Source organism: Ochlerotatus camptorhynchus, unplaced genomic scaffold, assembly GCF_037179485.1.
Source record: "Ochlerotatus camptorhynchus isolate MF236.1 unplaced genomic scaffold, CSIRO-AGI_Acam_v1.1 ptg000482l, whole genome shotgun sequence".
Classification (NCBI taxonomy): domain Eukaryota; kingdom Metazoa; phylum Arthropoda; class Insecta; order Diptera; family Culicidae; genus Ochlerotatus; species Ochlerotatus camptorhynchus.
Window position 1 is genome coordinate 880413 of NW_027040967.1, and position 24593 is coordinate 905005.

Here is a 24593-nt window from a genome sequence, read left to right on the forward strand (position 1 = left end):
TTGGACGACAAATGGACATAGGACCTATTCAAAAAGGACTCCAGGAATATTCTATTGGTAAACTGCCACGTATTTCACAGCCTTTGCTGTTCATCTGAGATTCCTGTTCCCCTTTCCTCGATTGGCAACTCTGTAATAAAATATTAAAATAAAATCGCTTAATCCGACGAATGGCGTGGCATACATAATTCATTTCCAGCGATGGCAAAATTGCTCCCGTGCACCAAATGAATAATCTAAAAATTCTACACAGAAAGCTTTTACGTGACTGGTTTGCGTCAATGCACTTCTGCGGTGGGTAAGAGTGGCATGGCACCTTTAAGTGGAGCGTAATTGTCTTCAATCCACCACGTGGTCTTTGGCAGCCGGTGAGGAGAGAATTCCTAGGGAACGCGTTCGGTGAGCTCACCCAGTCATTCCGTCTGCTCAGGTCTACCTTTCTGCAGGAACCTTTCCGGACGATTGAGGAGCAAGATTGTTTTATACCGTTTACCCATTGAAAATGCACATGCAAAATTTGAAAATCATCCAAATTGAGTGCCGTGCACGTGACGTAGTTTGGCAATGAAAAGAGCTAGTTTTCCATGCGGTTGGCATTTCCCGGATCCTTCCTTCTGTTTTCTGTTCACTGGCTGGTGGGTTCGCTGATTCGCATCGTAGAAGCTCATGGGTAAATGTTTGCGTTCACAGATTTGTGCTGCTGGCAGTGAATTGAGGAAGCGGTAAGATCCAGGCACGAACCACGGGAGCAATATTTTAAAGCTCGCAGATTACCGCTGTTGGGAAGATTGCACACGATAACGCCATGTGAAAGGCATTGTTCTTGTCTCCTGCAGGACCACCCTTTATGTCTCTGTTCTTGTGGAGAACGCTCTCCGGTACTAGGGAATTCAATCAATCTTCAATCGTGCGCATCCGGTGATTAACGTTTCCCGGTGGAGTTGGATGAGTATACTAATTGTTTTCAGCTTCATGCTGCGGTAATTACCACTGGTTTATAGTAATTATTGGCACACTGCCAGAGACACAGTACTGGCCTTAAGTATATAATATCGTACGGATTTTTAATCACCAAAACGATCAAAGAGCTGGAAGTTTTCCGGATATGCATCAAAATTAGGCCGGAACAAATTAATACTTTTACTTCTGTGACACAACATTCGAATCTGGTGAAATTTTGCATTATTATTTAGCATGATATCTGCTTGCATGCTTTCTAACCGTGGTATTCAAATGCAAATGTGTTGGTAACTTTAGCAGTATGATTTTTTTAAAACTCGAAGACTATTACTATAAGGAATTTTAAAATTCCGAAAATTGTTCCAACTTCAAGATTTCAAATGTTTTTTTTTATATATTCTGAGGGGCTGGTCATAAACTTTTCCTTTCGCTGCATTGAAAATCACTCAAATATTTTATTTAAATCTCTTCATGGAAAATAAATGGTATGAACATCAAATGTTGTATTGGATTTATGTATACGTTTCTTACAATAAATATAATGGCAGCACTCGTACAAGCATATTTTTACAGGTATAATATTTTCCTATAAAACCTTCGGAGCAATAAAGTTTGTTCGAAAATTTAAAACATAAAAAAATACAAAATTATTAAAAAAAAAGACTACATAACAGACTGCTCTGCTGTTCGATAATTGAATATAACATTTATCGGATGAACCTTGAACAATACCTACCCTCTCGTTAATCAATCCACTTGGTTTTGGCCACTTCCAAAGGTACAGAATGAAAATTTCCCGAATACCACCTACCGAAAGCAATCGAAATGAATGGTTCATAATTATGAAATTTGAATACGCAATTCTTAAATATTGAAGTTTTTAGATGATTTTAGAAAATTTTCAAGGTACAGAGGTACCAGTGTTGGGAAAATATCAAAAAATCAAATCTCACCAACGCCCAAGATCACGCTTGATTTTCGTAGACACAAGTCAACTCTCAGCTTGATTTCGCAATGAATAGTATCGCAATATCAAAGGAGCTTGTAAAATCAATATCAAGCATAATATTTTGTTCCAATATCACGCGTGATATTGCGAGCGCATGAGAGAGGAAAAATATCAATTGATTTCTGATTTTGCCAACACTGAGAGGTACTTTTGATAGATACTGAATCTTGGACATTTCAATATTCTGAAGAAAATTTTGAATGTGGCTAGAATTCCAGGAAAATTTTAAGGAGAAATAAACGGATTTCTGATACCAATTTATATGGCATTCTTGAGCAAATATCAATCCAATTTCAAGGCTTATTGAAAGGTTGAAAATAACTCTAATAAAGCAGAAAAAAAACTATACAGAAATCTTAACTCTGAAGAGAGTTTAAAGGAAATTCTCGAGAGGTAAGAAATTTATAAGACAGTTTTGAGGAATTTCAGGAGACGATTCTAATAAGAAGCACTCTAAGGATTAGTTCAAAAGAAACTCTATAGATAGTTCAAAAGAAATTCTCAGGCTGTTCTAGGGAGAGTTTCAAGAGAATTTCGAGAAGATTTTAAAGAGAACTTGGAAGAGCATTTCATGAAAATCCTGAAGAAAATTTGAATTTCTTGACCGGACTGGGAATCAAACACAGCCACCTTGCATAGTAGCTGCGTCTTTACCGAATGAGCTAAGGATGGCCTCCGAAGAAAATTTAATAGCATGTTTAAATTGTTATGCACCATCACGTATGTTAAGGATTCGTAATTTATTCCATCTATCACCTCATAGAATAAGTTGTGGACAAAATGAACCAATCAATAGAATGAAGAATGTATATAATAAATACTGTAATTATGCCTAAAGCTACATTAATAAAAACATTAACTGTTTGCTAGAGTTTTATGTCGTAGACCGGGGTCGTCTGCCAATAATTACAGATCGGGTTGCCCAGCTAACTGTAGTCTGACCCCATAGCAGGACCAGCCTTCTGCGTGTTATCCCCAAAACCAACCAAACCTCAAACTCTGAATAATTCCCAAATTTGCAATTAATTTACGATTTTCTAATTCCCAAATTAATCAATGCTAGTCTTGAAGTTTAAAAAAAAATCAAACATTAATATTTTATAAAGCGAAAACTTGGCAGTTTTATTCACGAGAAGTTGGTTCGCATATCCAACACAAAATTTATTGAAATTGACCAGTACCCACTGGTTATAATAAAAAATTAATTTTGTAAATATTGTAAATACGTAATCCTAATCATAAGTTTAAAACTAAAGCTAAATCCTTAAACCATTGAAATTAAAACTGAATCGATTTAATGCAACTAACAACAACAAATATGACCCACCCTAATGAGGATCGTCAATTCTCACTCGAGAGAGATTACTCAATCCAGTGGTCACTCAATTGCACTTGACCACACAGCAGAAATGTGTATAGGTACATTGTAGATCAGTAGCAAATATACCGCGGTAACGTTCGCAGCACCCAAAGCCGGTCGTTTCTAATTTGTCCACTTCCTATTGTGTCTCGCTATCCATCCGTCGGTGACAATAAATCAATCAAAGGTGAAAATTGAACTTTTTGTATGTCCGAAAGATAGCCAACGGTCGTGTACGTGCGTGAAGGTGGAACATCAGCAGTGTTTCAGCGTGCCAACTTCCTCAGTGGTTTCTGTGCGCCGTTCGAAGGCTGAACGGAAAGAAACACCTCCGAATCCCGGCAAATACAGAGCCCACGGCTCGAACAGAAATTATCAGAATTTATTGCTCTCCACTTGTTACGTTCGTCGAAGGTGCGATCAGTGGTTCTCTCGGAGCAGAGACGTTGACCTACAAGATCGAACTCTCCTAATCGTAGCTTCGGCTCCTAAGCGTGACGTAACTTTCTCAAAATATGTTTGTTCATCTGTTAATGAGTCGTGATTAACCTGTTCTATTTGTCTACCCCTATTGTACAATGCTAGGCCCTGCTTGTGTGTTCGGGTTCTGACATTTTGTCCGTAGAAAAATGGGTTTGCGTACTTTCAGGTTTGCTACCTTCACCACCCCCTGGCGGTAAGTCGAACTTGAAGCCTACCACCAAGACGGATGTCAGTAGTGGTTTGTGGTTGGTTTTCCTTGGGTGGCTGTTTGAGTCAGCTCGTAGATGGCGATGCACACGTAGGCCGATGGGGTAAGAACCTACGCCTGAGCACTCAGTCGAGAGCAGTGCTGAGATTTGTCATTGTTACTGACAGACTTTCACGCGTTATTGAAAAAAATGTTTTTTACATAATCACTGATAGACTTGATCCTCAAAATCTCATTAATTTTTTGTCAATAAAAATATTGAGTAGTAACAAAGAGTGAATCACATAATTGTTATCCAAGCAGTTCAGGACGTAGATACTTGATCACTTTAACGGCTACATGTAATTGATTTGTTTCAAATTTAGCTAATAAAATATCTTCACACGTTCGTCACTGACAGCATTGTCACTGACAATTGACATGATTTGCCTTGACAATGACAGAATTTTGAATATCGCCGTGTATTGTCGAGATTTTGCAGCACTGGCATCTGAGGATACTGTACGGAACCTGATGGCAGGTATCGAACAGAAAGTTCGAGAATTTTACAGACAAAACAATTAACATTCAAATAAGCTTTGTTTGCTATCCATATAAGTCTACTTTACTGAAATAAACAATCGGTTTTGCTGTATTATGTGAAGATTTTTTTTCACGGCATTATATTGGTGTCGGACATATAACGTGGACAGGCTTTAGACCAGCTAGAGAGCGTTGGTCATCGGAAATCCCAGACAACCAGAATGCACATATATTCAAAGTTGTTTTCGTGATATACAAACAAAAAATTCGTATAGAATGCAAATAAATGGCTTATACGTACAAAAGTGGAGGCCATGTACCTGCATATTTTAATTTAATTTTAAACGATTTGATATAACATCACATACGATTTAATCTGTAATAACAAATTCATTTTGAAAAGTCTTACGTTGTAATCCGATTTAATTTGTGATACAGTACGACGGAAAAATGAGTCATCGCATATGGGTCGGAAATTTACATTCTCTACGATTTAACTTAAACATAATGCGAGGTATGCCATTCTTATATGCGATTTTGACTTAAACTGTAGCAATTAACGATACTGTCCGTACATTGTTATACGACTTCTGGTTGTCTGGGATGGAAAATTGTCCTTGCTCGCCCACTTGCCAGTACAGTCAGTGGTTGCCATTCTGCGAGAAAAGTTATAAGGACAAGTCTGCCACGCCAGTGAGATTGATCCTCGACTCTCGTGGTTTTATTCAGCTTCCCATTGTGTACCTAACCTATTATAAATCAGGCCATCAGCAATTCGGGGAACCGTACCGTTTCATAACTGGCCGAATTTCAGGCTGCGTTTTCCAGAGTTTTCGAGTGCATCGTCAAGTCCCAAGCGTCAAGTCCCACCCCACCTGCATACGAGGTCGACCAGACGGACCTTTGAGTACTATCCCAGCGGAACCCCAGGCGTCGTTGCCCAAACCGACCTACCTGTGGACAACATCATCAGCACGACCAGACGGTCATCCGAGCGCGTCCTCAACGAACTCTAGGTGTCGATGAGGCCTGCTTCTGGTGGAGCAATCATCGACACCTAGAGTTCGTTGAGGATGCGCTCGGATGGCCGTCTGGTCGTGCTGATGATGTTGTCCACAGGTAGGTCGGTTTGGGCAACGACGCCTGGGGATCCGCTGGGATAGTACTCAAAGGTCCGTCTGGTCGACCTCGTATGCAGGTGGGGTGGGACTTGACGCTTGGGACTTGACGATGCACTCGAAAACTCTGGAAAACGCAGCCTGATATTGGGCCAGTTATGAAACGGTACGGTTCCCCGAATTGCTGATGGCCTGATTTATAATACGTTAGGTACACAATGGGAAGCTGAATAAAACCACGAGAGTCGAGGATCAATCTCGCTGGCGTGGCAGACTTGTCCTTATAACTTTTCTCGCAGAATGGCAACCACTGACTGTACTGGCAAGTGGGCGAGCGAGGACAATTTTCCATTTCCGATGACCAACGCTCTCTAGCTGGTCTAAAGCCTGTCCACGTTATATGTCCGATACCAATATAATGCCGTGAAAAAAAAATCTTCACATAATACAGCAAAACCGATTGTTTATTTCAGTAAAGTAGACTTATATGGATAGCAAACGAAGCTTATTTGAATGTTAATTGTTTTGTCTGTAAAATTCTCGAACTTTCTGTTCGATACCTGCCATCAGGTTCCGTACAGTATGCTCAGATGCCTTAGTGGCGGCGAGCCTTCAACTTCTCTTGAAATCATTGATGCCATTTGTTTTCCTCTTTGTTTCGAATAGTTTTCACTTAACCAGTACCTTACTATTGGGCAAAGTTCTGGACAGTTTGGCGGATTGGCTGTTTTTGGCACGTATTTAACCTCTTGTGCATTATATCATTCCAGGAAGGATTTTGCATAGAGACAAGAAGCCAAATTACGCGAAAACAGAATTGGAGTGTTGTGGCTTCTGATGAATGGTAGCAACCGCATTTGCAAACATTCTTTCTCGTACACATCTTTGATGATAGGCACTAATGAAATGAAACTTTTGGATTTCCGGCCGCAACTACATGTAGCCTGCTAAACCAAATACTTGTTGGGGAATTTCGAAAGCTTCTTTTGCAGTATAAAAAGCCAAACGAGTTGAAAGCTTTCAAGCACGCATTTTTCGGTATTCATTATTATACAATATTTTTTTGCAAAAACTGGGTGAAAAGGCAGTTTTAGCTTTTTAGCGAGATCGCGTACCGACAACGTTGCGTTGCGTTTGCGAATTTTCACTTGATTCGACGCAATTTTACCAAACTGAACTAAAATGTAAACATGTTGTTGGTTCGTAAAATATTTCAAAAACTACTCTGAAGCCATGAGGCGATAGATTGCACCCAGGCGAATTGTCCGAGATTTCCTCCGATCGTACCAACCTAATCTCAACGACGCTTTCGTTAACCAGAATTACGGACGTCGCAGGCCCAATTGCGATGATCCACCGACTTGGGCATGCTGCAAAAAATTTCCAAATTAGGACACACACACACTCTTCATCCTCTGAACACCAAAATTACCGTTCCGTTCCGTTAGCTTGTTTTTCTTTTCTTCACTACTTTTACTATTTTCGACGACTCGCTTTACTTTGCTACACGGATAGAAATCTCCTTATACCTATTGGAAAATTTCTATTGCTGATTATTCATAAAATGTATAAGTCAACTAATAAACAGATGCCTTGCAAAAAGTTAATGAAGATCATGTGTCAAATGAAATGTATAAGCGGTCACACATACCTTTTATGCATTCTATAGGACCTATGTGGTTTGTCTTATGGAATGTATAAGGCTGATGTTTTGGCAAAAATGTATAAATGAAACACTTAAATAAAATAATTGATTTTCGTTTCGTGTACTCTTATCAAATAAAATCTTTCATTAGTTTGCTTTTACTTTTATAGAATATAAAATTTTCACAATTTCAATAAATCACACACGATTCACGATTTGTTTTTCTTTAAAGAAAACTTTTTAATTATAATCTTCCCTGGAAAATTAATAGTTTCTTTATAAAAATCTATCACCATTTGACCGTGTTTTGATTACTTTTAACTATTTAAGAAATACAGCACACGCTTTTACTCTATTAAAGTTTTTCGAAAAAAAATCTGATTTTCTCATTCGGCAAAAAACCGAGTGTGTTTTTTTTTTATTCCTGCCAGGAAACCTGTGAACTCCTTTTTCAATATGTAATTCCTATCTTTTTTCGTATCTACGACATGATTTTCACTTAATTCTATTTTCTTGAAATTTCACCGATTTTCACCCACAATTAATAATACCGTTGTAATTTTTTGATTCGCGCACATTTTAGCATAACGAAAGGCGCAGGCCTTTTTACAACTGATCGTTTGTTCTTGAAACGATGGTAAGCTGTGAGCAATGTTTACTAATCATGAGCACACAATGCTCATTATTCATTATTCATGAATATTTAGTGCTCATGATTAATAGACGAGTCGTGGATTTGGCTTCATGCACTCACTGATGAAAATTTTACAGGAGAGCGGGGCAATGTTTATTAATAATGAACATTTAGTGTTCATTTTTAGTAAACAGTGCCCCGCTCTCCTGTCAAATTTTCGTCAGTGCATGAACTCATATTTATCGGTGCACTCATTCATACACATTGCCCGCAGCTTGTATCACTTTTTCTCGAGTGAGTCAACTCAAACCCGCACTCGTCTATTAGGATCAACAATCATATCTAATGGTGTCGTCTTGCAATCCAAGATAGTGACCTGAGTTAAAGATATCGGCTGCCAATTTTTAGCAAAATTTAGAATAAATTTGATTCCTGGCGATACATTTGATTCCTGTTCTAATTAAGGATTATTTTAGTTTGGATAATATCTCTACTCCAAATAATATACTCTTAGAAAACTCTGAATAAACAACGGTGGAAATGTCCAGAAATGTTGCCAAAGCTCCAGTAAATTTTATCCAGAAAACAAAATATCAGAACCAATCTTAGAATCGTTTAAAGCATTGCTACCATTGAATGTCATTATATTTTCTTTTCCGGTTTTGATAAAGGCAACATACCCAAATAAGCCCTGACACTGCCTGTTGTTTATCAGATTAGGCTTCGAATTATTCTCGGAAGAGAAATCAACGTTCCCACAGTATACTCATATGAAAAACAATAAAATAAAACGCGACACATACGTCAACAACACATGCCACATAATATCACCACTGAAGCTCGTTTTCCCCTTAAAAGTCAAAAGCCATAAAATGGGATAATTTAGGTCGGAATTCCTTCAAAGAAAACAACATGCGAACACAGAGCGACATAAAAGAATTAACGCTGCCTTGCCTTCGGGGGCATTATCCGTGTCTGCGTAGGAACGGTTGGGAGTTTAACGTCACCCACAACCTATTCCATCCTTGTGGCACATAACAACAGCGCGTTGGAAATAACGTTAAAATATCTTCTAAATGAATCAACGCTGAAAAGACATTAAAATCTTTTTTATTAAATTTGTCAGTGAACGTTTTCCCCGTTTTTAGCACTGAACACGACCGGCATGAAGCGTCAGTAACATCCTCCGTTTTGCCGCTTCCCTCTCAACTTCACTAACAATCACCCACAAAGCCACCAGCCCATCCCGTTGCCGATGTCAGTTTTCATTCTACGCCTGATGCGCTTCATTGAGTTCAACAGCAACACAGCACGAAGGAGTATGAAATTGAATTAAAATTTTCGATGCATTTTCGCTGCGAAGAAATTGGATTAAAACATTTTAGTCGACTTTCGTAAAATTAATCCCACCAAGTACTGCGGAATGGTTAGGTTTCTCTCCTCTACTGCTTGGTAAGCATGCCAAAACGCGAATTTTCAACTACGAGTTTCACATTTTCTCACTCAAACCGATGGAAACAAGCTTAACGCTCGATAATTACATTGAATGCGTGATGACATTCGATTAAGAGAAGTTTATTCAATTAGTATATATATTAGGGTGGTTCAAAATATCGATTTCGCTCCACCCCACTCAATTGATTTTAAATCAGGTCCTGATCATTCTCCCAAAATTTGAGCTCATTTTGTTGCAATCTCATACTGCACTGGCATTTTGAATTTTATATGGGAATAACTATAGGAAAAGTGAACTTTTGGTTCACCTCCTCCTGACTTTTCATCATAATGATTTACGGATAAACGTGGTATCGAGCTTTTCCAGCTCAAAGTGGCAAACATAAATCCACTTTTGTTCCGAATTTTTCAGATTTGAATAAATCTTTTCGCGCATATTGGTTACTACCCAAAATGATAATTCCAAATAAAAAATTGTAAAATTTTTCTGAACATTTTTTTATGAGGGCTTATGTGGGTTAACGCGGTTCATTTTTCAAAAAATAATTTCTTGAAATTGGTATATTTGAACAAAATGACGCCTGAAAAGAAGTTGTATGGTAAATCGGGAAAAAATAAACACTTAGAGCAAAAAGTACTTTAAAATCGTGTTAAAAGACTGTTTATTTCTCAAATCGTAAAATCGTGTAGAAAGATGTTTTATTAATTTTCTTTAAATCTCTCTTCGTTTTTTTTTTTATTTTTGTGAGGAAACTGAAGCTATATGCCCTTAAATCTGGTGCAGAGCGTTAGATGTAAAATACTTAAAGGTATATTTTTAATATTTTTTTTACCAAATCTTAAAACAAATTAAAATATCATATTTTTTAGTTAATTAATTCCAAAAATGGATTCCACGCATAATTTTTAATGGAATAACTCATATCAAGTTCATCTGTTCTCAAGTTAAGCAAATTTTAAAAATTGGGAATTAAATTTTACCATTATGTTTTACCTATATTGAATGTTAGTCACGATGTCCAGTTACAAAATGTATTTGTAGCAGTTGCATATTTTATAAAAATATAATCATCCTCAGGCACGGAGACTGTCAGAACCACCCGTTCTGTTTTAGACTCAGCAGAAGAGAAACAAGTTGATGGATGTCATACCAACTCGAAGTGGTTGGAACTTTGATGTCAATGAAATTGTTATTTTTTTTGACCATAAATCGACTTTCTGGGACTTTTTTGAAATTTCGAAAAAATATAATAACATTTGTATGCCAAATGGCTTAAAAATGCATAAAACGTCGAGATCTAGGATTCAAAAATTAAATTCCAGAGACTTGGATTTTTTCTGGAGTTTCACGAAAAAATATAAGTGCCAGGAAGTAAATTTTTAACAGAGTTTTTATTACAGATAACACTACACTAAACAAAGTTTTCACTTAGTTTCTATTAGGAACGCACATAATATTTTTCCAATAACAAAAACAATGATTGTTATCTGAATATCACAAAGAATAAAAAATTCTAAATGAGAAATCGTATAGATTTCATTGGACACAAACCGTTCATGTGATTTAGTGGTGCAATTTCCAATCATTGGCTCACATGAAAGTTATGTGAAGTTCACATGGATATTTTCCAAATGGTCCGATTGAGCACAAATTTTGCGTAGAGTCTTTTTTCGAGGCAATGAACATTTTGTATGTAGGTAAAGGGTGATACGGTCAAAATTTGGTCAATATCAACTTGACGTATTTCTTTCAATTTTGCATTTAAAAAACCTGAAAACCCCTCATTTTGAAGGTGTGTGTGTGTAGAATGTTGCTCCTATTTTGATTTTGGAATTCACTCTTCAGTTGTCAAAATGCCGTCCAAGCAAGAAGAGCAGCGTATCAAAATTTTGCTCGCGCATCGCGAAAATCCGAGCTACTCGCACGCAAAGTTGGCAAAATCGCTAAAAGTTGCCAAATCAACCGTTACAAATGTAATTAAAGTGTTTGGGGAACGTTTGTCGACAGCCAGGAAGTCTGGATCGGGGGGAAATCGAAAACCGGAAGCCGCTGAGACGACAAAGAGAGTTGCCGGTAGTTTCAAGCGAAACCCTAACCTCTCTCTCCGAGATGCCGCAAATAAGCTGGGTGTATCGTCTACAACCGTGCATCGAGCCAAAAAACGAGCCGGACTATCGACTTACAAGAAGGTAGTGACTCCAAATCGCGATGATAAACAAAATACGACGGCCAAAGCGCGATCCCGGAGGCTGTACACGACGATGCTGACGAAGTTTGACTGCGTGGTAATGGACGACGAAACCTACGTCAAAGCCGACTACAAGCAGCTTCCGGGACAGGAGTTTTATACGGCAAAAGGAAGGGGAAAGGTAGCAGATGTTTTCAAGCACATGAAACTGTCAAAGTTCGCAAAGAAATATCTGGTTTGGCAAGCCATCTGTACCTGTGGCTTGAAAAGCAGCATTTTCATAGCTTCCGGGACTGTCAACCAAGAAATTTACGTGAAAGAGTGTTTGAATAAACGTCTGCTGCCTTTCCTGAAGAAACACGGTTGTTCCGTACTGTTTTGGCCGGATTTGGCATCTTGCCATTACGGTAAAAAGGCCATGGAGTGGTACGCCGCCAACAACGTGCAGGTGGTTCCCAAGGACAAGAACCCTCCCAACACGCCAGAGCTCCGCCCAATTGAGAAATACTGGGCTATTGTCAAGCGGAACCTAAAGAAGACCAAAAAAACTGCTAAGGGCGAGCAGCAGTTCAAGGCAAACTGGCTTTCTGCGGCGAAGAAGGTGGACAAGGTGGCTGTACAAAATCTGATGGCAGGGGTCAAGCGTAAGGCCCGGCAATTCGGATTTGGAAAAGCGGAAGCCTAACTGAATATTTTTCCTGAATTTTATACTAATTGAACTTGAAAAAGAAATTTAATTTGATTTTTTAAATAAACGATTTCACCGATTTACACGCGTTTTCCCTTGACCAAATTTTGACCGTATCACCCTTTATATGGCCGGTTTTAAATTTTAAAAATTAGGTTCCTAACCCTCGCATTCCAAATTATTCCAAATGACATTCATGGGTGTGACGCAAGGGCGTAGCCAGGTTTTGAGCTAGGGAGGGACAAAATAAAAATTTGGCCGAATGCCATTTCACCGAACGCCATTTCCCCAAAAGCCTTTGTGTTGCTGAGTTTAGGGGGGCAGTCGCATTATACACCTGGCCACATCCTTACAATCGCAAGGGATAGGAAGGAACATTAGTTCAACATCTACTTAAGAAGGTGCAGGGAACCCATACTACCTTCATAGATGCCACAGGAGGGAACATTTGTGTTAGTAGGAAATGGAATATATTTAGGAATCTCTATTCGGCAATATAAAGTAAAGGTTATGTGAAAATGTAAACAAATTTAAATTAATACAAAAAGAAAGATCTCACCAAAATTATCTGCTATAAGCCTGTCCTTCCATGTTTTCGAAGCTGTTTCATGCATCATCCTTACCAATACTCTCCAGCAAGCGTTTTCTTTTCACACCGAAGCATTGATACCATTCATCACTCTTTCGCCTCGCTACTGTATTGGAAGCAAACCGCAGGATTCACTACAGAATCCGCAGACCCTTCAGTATTTGGAGTACATCTGATCACCAACATCATCATACAACACCTCCGACGCAGGCATCGATCGCTTCACTATGCCACACATTTCTGGTCCGGGAGCACACGCGAAGAAAATAAAACAAGTTTGCAGATAGCGATATCTCTTCTGATTCTTGCAAACACGATGAATCACATTTCCTTCACGATTCGAAAACTTCCCAGAAAATGAGAAAACCACCACAATCACACACCCATAGCCGTCCGGGAGGCAGAGTGCCAGCGCTAATCAGCCAAATGCAACCGAAAACAATCAAAGCGAACGCACGCACAAAACAGAGAGCAATCTTAAAACAGAACCGTATCCGACGGGTTTCGAAACTCGAATCAACGATTTATTAAAAGGACAAAATTATCATTAATACAGTGCATGAACTGACATTCGCCGCTTTTACTGCATTTGTTTATTTTCGCGGCCATAAAAGTTACATGAGATTTTCGACATGATTGAAGTGCGTCCTCTTGGATGTAATATTCAAATTTAGTTTTTGCAGTATATGAAAGTTAGTTTGTAGTCTAAGATAATTCATAAGTTTCTAATTCTTTCACATTTTTTCTCCATTTTGATTTCCCAATGCAATTGAAATTTTCGATGTTGTTCTTTTTCTGCTAAATGATATTAAGTTTCATTTTTTACATTCAATTATAGTAGACTTTTTTACAACAAATGTAGAATATGTGTATTTCATTGACGTTTTCATCATTTCTTATTTCCAAGAGCTTAATTAGCATTTTTAGATTTTTTAGAATGAAATAAATGTCATTTACGTATTAAATAAACTGAAGAGGTCCTAAATGAGAGCCTTTGAGGAAGCCTGAAGTGACTTGAATTAGACTCGATTTCTTTCCGTTGATTTTAATTATTGGTTGGTGGTTAGTTAAATATGACTCAAATCATTTCAGTATCAGTGTCGGCATGAACACAGGATTTATTTTTAATTTTTGTGGTTTCAAATTTTAAGTTACCGTAAATGTAGCGCAGAAACCTATGCTGACGTACACATTTTGATGATGCTGTGGAAATTTTCCACATCTCACACAATAATGAAATGATAAACTCTACCACCATCAACGATTTACCCATGTTTACGGAATAGCAGATTCTACCTGTACAAACTCAATTAACATACTCACACGAAGCATTATGCAAAACCATGAAAGCAAGAAAACCCAAAAATATCTAACACTCTAATTAGATCACTAAGTTTGAAACTTGTATTATCGTTTCTCTTTTCCTGGTTGGCTAATGTAGCAGAAGATGGAATTTGAAAACGATAATAGATTAATCGAAAATCAACGAGCCGAAAATAGCAAATAGTTCCTGTGCTTGAATTTCCTCATATCTTTCTCCCCGTCCTTACTTTTGCCAAATCGACCACGTTCAGGGAAGATATAGCTATGCTCGCCTTATTGGTAATCTTGAGCATCCTACGCTTGCAGTGGGAAGTGTGAAAGGAAGTATGGAAACATCCCATTCAAGTCGGCAGACCGTCTTCTGAAATCTCTGCCAAGATGGAAATGCTTCTCTTTTAGATACTCTCTCTAGCATGTGTATGCAAACCTGCTCAAGCCACGCTTAACTATCTATAGAAGGAAGCGCTTAAGCAAATATCAAACTGAAAGCGTGGATAAACTTTTATCGATAAATAGGAAATTGAATTAGATTAAATATTTCCTGTTGAATAATTCCCCTTCGGCTAATGGTTGTTTGATGTTGGATTTGTGAAACTTTGAGTTTCAGTGGATCTTCCGCTCTGCCTGTCAGGAAATGATGCTACGTAGATTTGAACTAATTGAGAGTAATGTGAATACTGTAGCTACAGAAAATTCGTAAACGAACAATCAGCTCTTTTGCATAGCATTCCTGATTTGGTTGATATAAATTTGTTCAACAATTTAATCAAAACTCTGAAAACCGTATAGTGTTTTTAATGTTATGAGTTGTTGAAAGTGCCCCTACATGAAAATCTCAACGTATCATTATGTACTATGGTAGATTGTAGAGGTTTTCTATTGATATCAGATTTTTAGGGGGGCACCAAAATGGAAAACTTACCTAAACGAATACTACAGCGTTTTTAAATGTTCTAAAAAAATATTTTTTAGTAATTTCCTTGAAAACCAAACTCTTTGACAACAACAACGCCGGTAGTATAGGTTTGGTTTGGTAGTATAGGACCAAGGTCGTACAAACATACCAAAATTCATAAAGAGGGAGGTACATAAATACCGTGACTTGTTAGGGCATAAGAATATTCTACGTTTTAGCTAAGGGGACCCCAAGAAAGTCAAATGTGGTCACATTGTTCTGTCCTACAAAGTCGTGTTGCACAGTGTACAATATTCTTTGTTTTTCAAATCGTCATTGGGTTCAGATCATCCTGGAGAGGGAATAAATCCTTAGGTATTGTACATACACAAGCACACGCTTGAGCTTGTGCTTAAATGACCACACATAGGGTGGAGTACTACTTCGACATTTTTTTTTTTGCTTATCTGCATTAGCGTGCGCAAGGAGAAGCCAGGAGTGGCCATGATATCCTCCCACTATTTTTAGTTCCCATCCCATGTGCCCTTCTGATGCTTTTAAGCTATCAAAACAATTAAAAAACATCATCCAAATCATGAAGCTTCTACCGAGAACCTAAATGCCCTGCTGTTGAAGTTCTACCTCCAAACAAAATTTTGAAAAGATCTGTAAGTTTCTAAAAACACATCAAACGCCCTTCAGTCCAAGTATTGTGGTATCAGTTTAATAGTCATAATTTAGTCCATAAAAAATTCATCAATTTTTGCCTTGTTGCGGCAGTTTAACCTTCCAACATTTCAAAAAAGATCAATAGTCTCTTAGAACGTCTTCCTTCTACTTAAAAAACATCAAGTTTCTATAGACACCTCATACGTTACTATTGCAGATCAAACTAAAATCTTTTGTTTTGGTGATCTGTAGTCATCCTTAAAGCCATTACGTGCTACTAGTCATAAAAAAATCCTGAAATTTCTTAAGACACCTCTAAGGCCCTGTTGTTACAGGCCCACCTCCCAAAATTTTAGAATAAGTTATATAGTCATCCTGCTACTTCAAAATCTTTCAAAAATTATCAAATTTCCAAACAAACCTTACGCGCCTTGTTGTTGCCGTTCAACCTTCACAAATATTCAAAAGTAATCAATAGGCATCAATCCAAAAAGTCAGCAAGTTTCAATCAACACCCTACGCCCTGCTGTTGCAGATCAACCTCTAAACAATTTGAGATGAGATATATAGCCATCGTTCTTTTGCTACTAGCCATGCAAGAAATCATCAAATATCCAAAGACATCTCAAACGTCTTGTAGTTCAATCAAAATGTTCAAATGTGATCAATAGTCACTAAACCTGTTTTAGCAAAAGCTTTTCTGATGTTGCGAATTTAGCTTGTTTGGTTTATTTTTTAGAAATAAAAATCGGGTAAAAATACAAATTAAAACTGATCATCGCAATGCAATATTCAGAAGTTAGCTTATATACTTGATTTGTGTTCACTGAGAAGAATCTGGGTAAGAATTTGAAGAAAAAAATATGCGCTACGAAAAAAAAACTCTATTTTTCTTGCAGGATAGAGAAATACTAAACAAAATTATTATATAGCAATATTATGGAAAATGATTATTTAGAAACAAAAATTAAACGGTGAACTGTTGAATTTCACCTCAATGATGAACTTCACCAGTTTTACGGTATGTATGTTTTAAACTAATGTCGTGGTTATGAAGCAATAACTTCCTGTAATCGGAACGGATTTCACTAAAACTTTAGAATTTTGTGAAAAAATGTTGTCGTAGCTAATTTTAAAATAATTTTGCTACCTCAACATTTTGTCACAAAATTCTACGGTGTGAGTGAAATCCGTTTCGATAATTGGAAGTTATTGCTACATATTCATAAAATTAATTCAAAACACGTGGTTATATGTTCGAATTATGGTATGTTCCAATCATGGCAATAACTGGAACACACGATTTAATAGGAACGTATAGCGTATACGAAGGTAAACATACCCTACAAGACTACACGATACTACATATGAGAGACTTATGGTGTTTTCACGTAATATACAATACGTGTGTAGTAGGAGGAGATGGTTTTGCACTGTAAATACGTAACATAATTTATTTTTAACCAAAAACCATAGTAATAATCGAGACAAGCGTGTAGTAGAACATCAGCTAAACAAATTCCCATTGAATACAGATTGGTGCTGTATATTGTGATTGTTACATTGTACGGGCGAGTGTTGGCCGCACACTGCTATGACATGCGAGTGAATGGATGGATGAAAATCGCTTTTGCTGGTTGGGAAACATCAGGACCACAAGGTTGTCAGTACGAACAACGCTCCGTTGGGCGGCGGAAAATGGTGTGAATTGGATTGGTTTCATCGTAACGGGAAACAAAAGAGATTAATTAACTGATAGCATGCAAGCCATATTAATATCTCTCTCGTACGCTGGCAGGACATGTAGTTAACAATCGTTGGATAGTACCAAGTGGAAACTTCAAACGAGCCGAGAAAGATCGAGATTGTTGACGATGGGATCAAGTAGAAACAGACAGCTACTTTGTACTCGAGTGAGGTGGATTATTCGATTGTTTTTGTTCTTCGGCTAGCTTAGCTGATGTGCAAGAAATTTTTTTAGCTTGATTGTTTAAATACATTAAATAATACCGTAAGCAAAGGGTAGAGCTGATCGACATCGCTCAGTTTTCTCATCAACAATTCTTTTATCGTAATGCATCAAAATCCGGAAACTTCAGGCCACTTTTAAAAGTTGATTTGCAATGCCAAAATAGCTCGAAAATATTATCAAGGTCTCATTGTATCGTTCAGAATCATTGCACATATTTCCAGTTCAGTGGAAAAATCAACGCAGCTGATTACTTGTACAGCCAAATTTAAAGTTTTCGCTGAATGGTCAATATTTACTATTTCGTAGAACTATTTTTTTCGCTCTTCCACCCTGGTTAATTATTAATTCTAGTCCAGTCATCCTTATCAATAATTTTATCGAGATATCTTAAAACGTGTTTCTAAAAAAATATAGGTAAAAAAAAAATTGAGAGGTTTCAGGGAAATCAAAATGATCCAGGATTGGAAAATCAGATTGGAAGACTTAAATCTAACTTAATTTTAATATCTAATCTAATCTAATCTCTAACCTAACACCAACACAGCCAGTTCTTGAAAGCATATCAAAACGGCCAGGCTTACTGTACAGCATTTAAGGGACAAGATGATTCAGAAAACATCGGGCCTGTTTAAATCGAAGATTTAAACACGATGCTTCAGAATCCAATAAATGGATGAAACGTGGACATATACCGTACCGTACGTTCCGATTTTGGTAATTATATGATTGGTTGGTCGTTGGAAGCATCAAAGCTAGAAGGGTTAAGTGATGCTCCGTTTTCTTCTGACGGTTGTGGCATGAGCACTAACTCTTGTGCTAGCCTTTTATGACTTATGGCTATAGCGCCGTTACTCGCTTTCTGAAAAGAGAAGAGGGAAAACAAAAAGAGAAGGACAAATGGAAAAGGATTATGTGAAATCTATGAATATAAACAGGCTTGCAACTGCTCATTACAGCTAAAATGATATTTGTCGTAATTAAGAAACAATGAGATACTATAATGATATTTTTTATTTGTAAGATGCAAGGAGAGGTGGTAAAGTTTGTGACATATAAAATTAATCAATTTTGCATACAGAAGGTTACAACTAGCTCGCTCATCGCGTTGCTCAACGTTACAGCTAATCTCTCTCGCTCTCTCTCTCTCTCTCTCTATCTCTCTCTCTCTCTCTCTCTCTCTCTCTCTCTCTCTCTCTCTCTCTCTTGATAGGTTCATCACTCCAACTTGCTTCTCAGTGTGATCAAGACATCGTGGGTCCAATGGAGGATTTACTTAGTTTTGTAAACTGGTTAAGCAGTGAATAGCAGGGACGTAGCTCTAATATTTCTTTGAGAATCTTGCAGGATGGCTGCTATATAGGTGAACTCGTCAACTTTCTCCTCTATCCAACGCTGACTGATCGCCCAACACTCCTCCCCACCAACATAAAAAACTTCAGTTCCTCTTCCAAATAAACAACAAACGACTAAATCTTTACTCCAAAAATAGTTCTTATTGTCCGATAAGTCCATTCCGGATTCATTATCATTAATGCCTTGTATATCAAATAATCACACTCGCGGGAAAATAGAAAGAAAATCGTGACTTAAAAAGCCAAGCGACCTCAGCAGAGCCAACTCCGAATCCCCTTAAACCTAACTCGATAAATTATTCATAAACATGTTGTATTTTTATAAAAATTCATAAAATACATAAAATTATAAAAATTCATAAAATATCGATGACATATTATGCCGAAGAATCAGTGGTGTATTGGTAGGCATGATTGCCTCTCACCACTGGCGTGCGCAGCCCTCTTCATTGGGGGGGGGGGGGGCTGCCTACCAAAAGGGAGCGCTTCATAGCTTTGAGGGCGCCAATAATTTTGAAGAGTTAATGTTTACTTACTTACATTTTCCTTGAGCTTTTCAGATTTTCACGTTTTTCTTCGAAACATTTCGAGGATTAACGAAAACTTTTGAAAAGTGTTGTTTGTTAGACACACATCTTATTAAAAATTTAGTTTATAAAGTAAATAATTTCACACTGAGACGAAGATCTCTGTAAAATAATTCATCCACTGAATTATGTTTTGAACTCCACGTCCAAGTACTAGATTTTAGATGCAGCTTTAAAACTTTCAATGTAACAAAAATTAAAAAAAAATCGACGCATCAGATATTTGGATTATTTAAAGTTTGTGATTTTTAAAGAATTTCATAAATAATCTATTCAAATATTATTATTATTATTAACAACATTACATATTCCAGAAATTTAAAAATGTCTCAATGTACGGAGAAATTAATTCATAATAAATCTTTCCACATCTAAGCTCGCAAGGTATGGTGAAAGGGCAAGCTCATGCACTAAGAGGGCGGTTGCATTGATTGCAAAATAATTATTAAAATTGTGGATACGTAATAAAGCAACTGAATTGGTTGGTTGGTTGGTTGTCTTTATTAAGGAGAGTTTCAGCCAGACACCGGTTCATCTCAGGAGCAACTGAATTATTAAAGTTGCCTTATTTTAAAATTACGATTATATATCAGACTAACAACCGTTTTCTAGACAAGCGAGTTCAAGCAATATTGCTATATAGTAGGGGGGACTGGGTAGGCTAGATTTATTTTTTATTTATTTTGGATATATCTCAGCGAAGAAATCAAAACATGATGCGATATTCAATCAGGCTCACAGAGAAATGTCTTTTGTAAGCTTATGCATACTCAAAATGTTTTAAAAGTGTGTATAAACTCTCTCAACTATGTTTTTCCAGATAGACCTTTTTTGAACCATGTTGAAAAATTAGGGGGGATAAGATCCGCCTTTGGTTATGTAAGGAAATTTGACTCAGCGAAAAATTCAGACGATATTTTGGGAAGATCTCGAGCCTCTGATCCTGTATACGTTTATGGAATATTTTTTTCTTCTCAATTTGCTAGAAAACGCTATTGTTTTTAATTTGAGGAGATCAAGCCCCCACCTTACTTCTGCTTCTTAGTAAAAGAAGAATACATATCTAAATTTATTCACACTATATCATCGCCTTTTATCTTACTGCTTCAAGGATATAACAAAAAATTAAATGTATCATACAGGCTAAACATTTTGGTATCAGGATCTGAATTAGGTTTTAATGAGACATTTATTCCTGCTCGGGTAGTGTCATCAAAGTATGAATTAAAATTAAAATAAGGACCGTAGCATAACCTGTTTCAAACCAACCATTCTAATTTCAGGATGCAATCTGAACGCCATCAAAATAAAAACAAATTCATTTAAAGAACCTTGTGCCCCATATTGCTTGAGTTACATTAAAACCAGCAGTTCTAATTTTATAATGCATAACAAACGCTTTTCAGTTGCTTTAGTATCACCAAAGTTAAAGAAAAATATCAAAATCAATTTGCGCCCCCATGTTGCATCAGAGGTATTAAAAGCCACAATTTCGTTTTCATTATTTTCCAAACGCCTTGCAGTTTCATGAGTACATATCATAATAGTCATAAAAAATCAATTAATGTACGTGATGAACTAGCCCATGGCTAAAAATCAATCTAAAAAAGCCAAAAAAAAAAACAGACTGCACATTGTAGTCGAAGCACGTATCTGTCATGGATACCAAATTAATTAAGTGGAATTAAATGGAAGATAAGCTTTTTTGTTGTTTTATTTAACCATTCCGCTGACAACCCAATTTCATGTATTAGTTGTATTGTATTATATATTTTTAAATTAAAAAAAAAATATGAAATTCAATAAAATACCCCGGGGGGGCGACCCCGGCATAGTGGTTAACATCCATACCTCTCACGCCAAAGTTACGAGTTCAAATCTCACCCCGGACAAGTCACGAATGACCCAAGAGTGTTAAAGTGACTATAGTAAAAAAAAAAAAAAAAAAAAAAAAAATACCGAGTGCCCCTCCGTTGCATCAGAGATATTTGAAACCACACATCCAATATCCTCATTTTTTAAACGCCCTCCTAAAGCATACATATCATCAAAAAAAAAAAAAAAATTCAACAATTACAATTTTGTCATCCATTGCAAAAGTTTGCAAAAAAACAAATTGCTGGCAACAAATAAAATTCAAATAAAGACCCTAAACACCTCGTGTTCAGGGGTTGAAACAGTTGACGTTTTTTTACTACACTCGCTTCGTTGTCGTTTGCGACAATCTGTTTGTATTCATACACTCATGCTCTACCGTCGTCCCTCTAAGACAACACGAACGGTAGAATAACATTCGAGCTAAAAGAAAATTATCAAAATACTATCATATGACATGTGTGATTTCGTTGTAATTCCTTAATGTGGTGTAAATTAAACCATTTCTGATCAGAAATGTTATTACTAGGACATCATTGCTTACTATTTCCAGAATTCACACAAGCACAACATCAGCAGCTCTTATTATGCGAAAAACTAAAATACATACATTCGTGACGGTCTTCGGCGACAGTGTCGTATGACAGAGGCTGTCATATGTCATTTTTGTTTGGTACTGTACTATGATAGCTTGTTTTGCAAGTGTCGGAGGCAAAGGCAGTCGATTATCACAGAAAATGTGTCAACTACCGTGACCGCTTACAAGACTGCTCCTATTACAAACCAACAATTCAAGTTTCAGGAAACAAAAACTAAAAAATAAAATCAAATTCAACTAAAGACCACTTGTGCTCCTGTTGCTTCAGTGAAATTAATACCAGCAGTTACAATTTCATCATACATTACAAACGCTTTCTATTTGCATTAGTATAACCCAAGTTAAAAAATATCAAATTCAATAAAAGACCCCTACACAGAAAAACCTAAATTTTAATATTATATCCAACAGGATACACTTCAAAATTTAATCCATTTTGGTACACTGGAACTATTTTAAATAAGTACGATTAAATTAGCAAAAATCACCATCTAAGCGCCCCTTGGTGGGACTTTGAATGGGAGCGAGCTTTCAACGAATAGATTTAGTGTCAAGGATCAACAATTTAAATATTGATTTAAAAACCGATATGAATGTCTACTGGATCGATTCAAATATCTTTGTGCTCAGAAAACGAAGCTCTATCAGATGATGTATAAAAATCGGTTTATTTTTCGCAGTTAATCAACCCAATTTACTTTGATGTGATATAATTATTTTTTTTTGCTGTGTAGTGCCCCCAGTTGCATCAGAGATATTTGAAACCACACATCCAATTTTCTAATTTTTCATACGCTTGAAACAATCAAATTCAAATCGAATTCAATTGCTTCAGTGACATTGAATCCAACAATTACAATTTCATCAAACATTACAAACGCTTTTCAGTTGCATAAGTATCATCAAAGCATGAAATAATACTCAAACAAAGATTCCTTGTACCCTCTGTTGCGAGCCAACAATGCTGAATACTGGAAACAATCTTAACGTCCTGCAGAAGCTTGCATATCATCAAAGTAAAAATATCAAATTCCATTAAAAACCCTTTAGCACCCTTGTTGCTTCAGTGAGATTAAAACCAGCATTTACAGTTTTACCAGCATTACAAGCGCCTCTCAATTGCATAATTATCATCAATATACAAAAAAGAATTTTAATAGAGACTCATAGCGCACCCAGTAATTACAATTTCAGGAAACCAAAAATAAAAAAAATTAATTCAAATTCAATTAAAGACCACTTGCACCCCCTGTTACTTCAGGGATATTATAACCAACATTTCAAATTTCATAAAACATTACAAACGCTTTTCAGTTTCATTCATATCACCAAAGTAAACAAAATATCAAATTCAATTAAAGATCCCTAGCTCCCCCTGTTGCAGCAAAGATATTTGAAACAACACATCCAATTTCCCCATTTTTCAAACGCCCTCCACGAGGATGCTCATCATCAAAATAAAAAAAAAAAAAATAAATACAATTAAAGACCCCTAGCTATGTTACTTCAGGGACATCAAATCCAACAATTAAAATTTCGTCATACAAAAGTTTTCCAATTACATCAGTATACAAGTATGAAAAAAAAAAATCAAATTAAGATTCCTAGCGCACCCTGTTACAAAACAACAATTCCAATTTCAGGAAACGAAAATTAAACAGTAAAATAAAATTAAACTAAAGACTACTTGCGCCCCTTGTTACTTAAGTAACATTAAACCAGCAGTTCAAATTTCATCAAACATTACAAACGCTTTTCAGTTGCATAAGTATCATGAAGGCATCAAAAAGAAATTAAATGAAGATTCCTAGCGCCTCCTCTTGCAAATCAATAATTACAATTGCAGGAAACAAAAGTATTAAAACATATCCAATTCAATTAAAGACCCCTAGCGCCCTCCTGTTGCATCTGAGATGTTTGAAACCACATATCCTATTTCCCCATTTTTCAAACGCCCTCCACCAGCAAAAAAAAAACAATTAAATTCAATTGTAGTTGTTTTTGTAGTTGTAGTTGTAGTTGCAGTTGTAAACTAACTATTCTTATTTCATAAAACATTCTATCAGCATCCAGAAGCAGACATGTCATCAAAGTAAAAAATATATATTTAAAATTTAATAAAATACCCTCCTGTTGTTTAAAAAACATCCTTTCATTTTCTTTATTTTCCAAACGCCTTGCAGTTTCATAAGTATCATCAAAGTAAAAAAATAAATCAAATTTAAATTAAATACTCCTAGCGCCTCCTGTAGCTTGTTGTAATTAAAAAATAAAACCATCATTTTCCTCCACCGTGTTTGCAACATTGGAAAATAAATCAAGTTTTAAAGATCGTTTTGTGTGAAGGTATTTAAACTAATAAATACATTTTTTCCAATTATAACTACAATTTTGTCAAATACTCCATGACTGCCCACGGCGGCTGTCTCAGAGAACTTAGATATTTTTGGTTCAACTTGCTG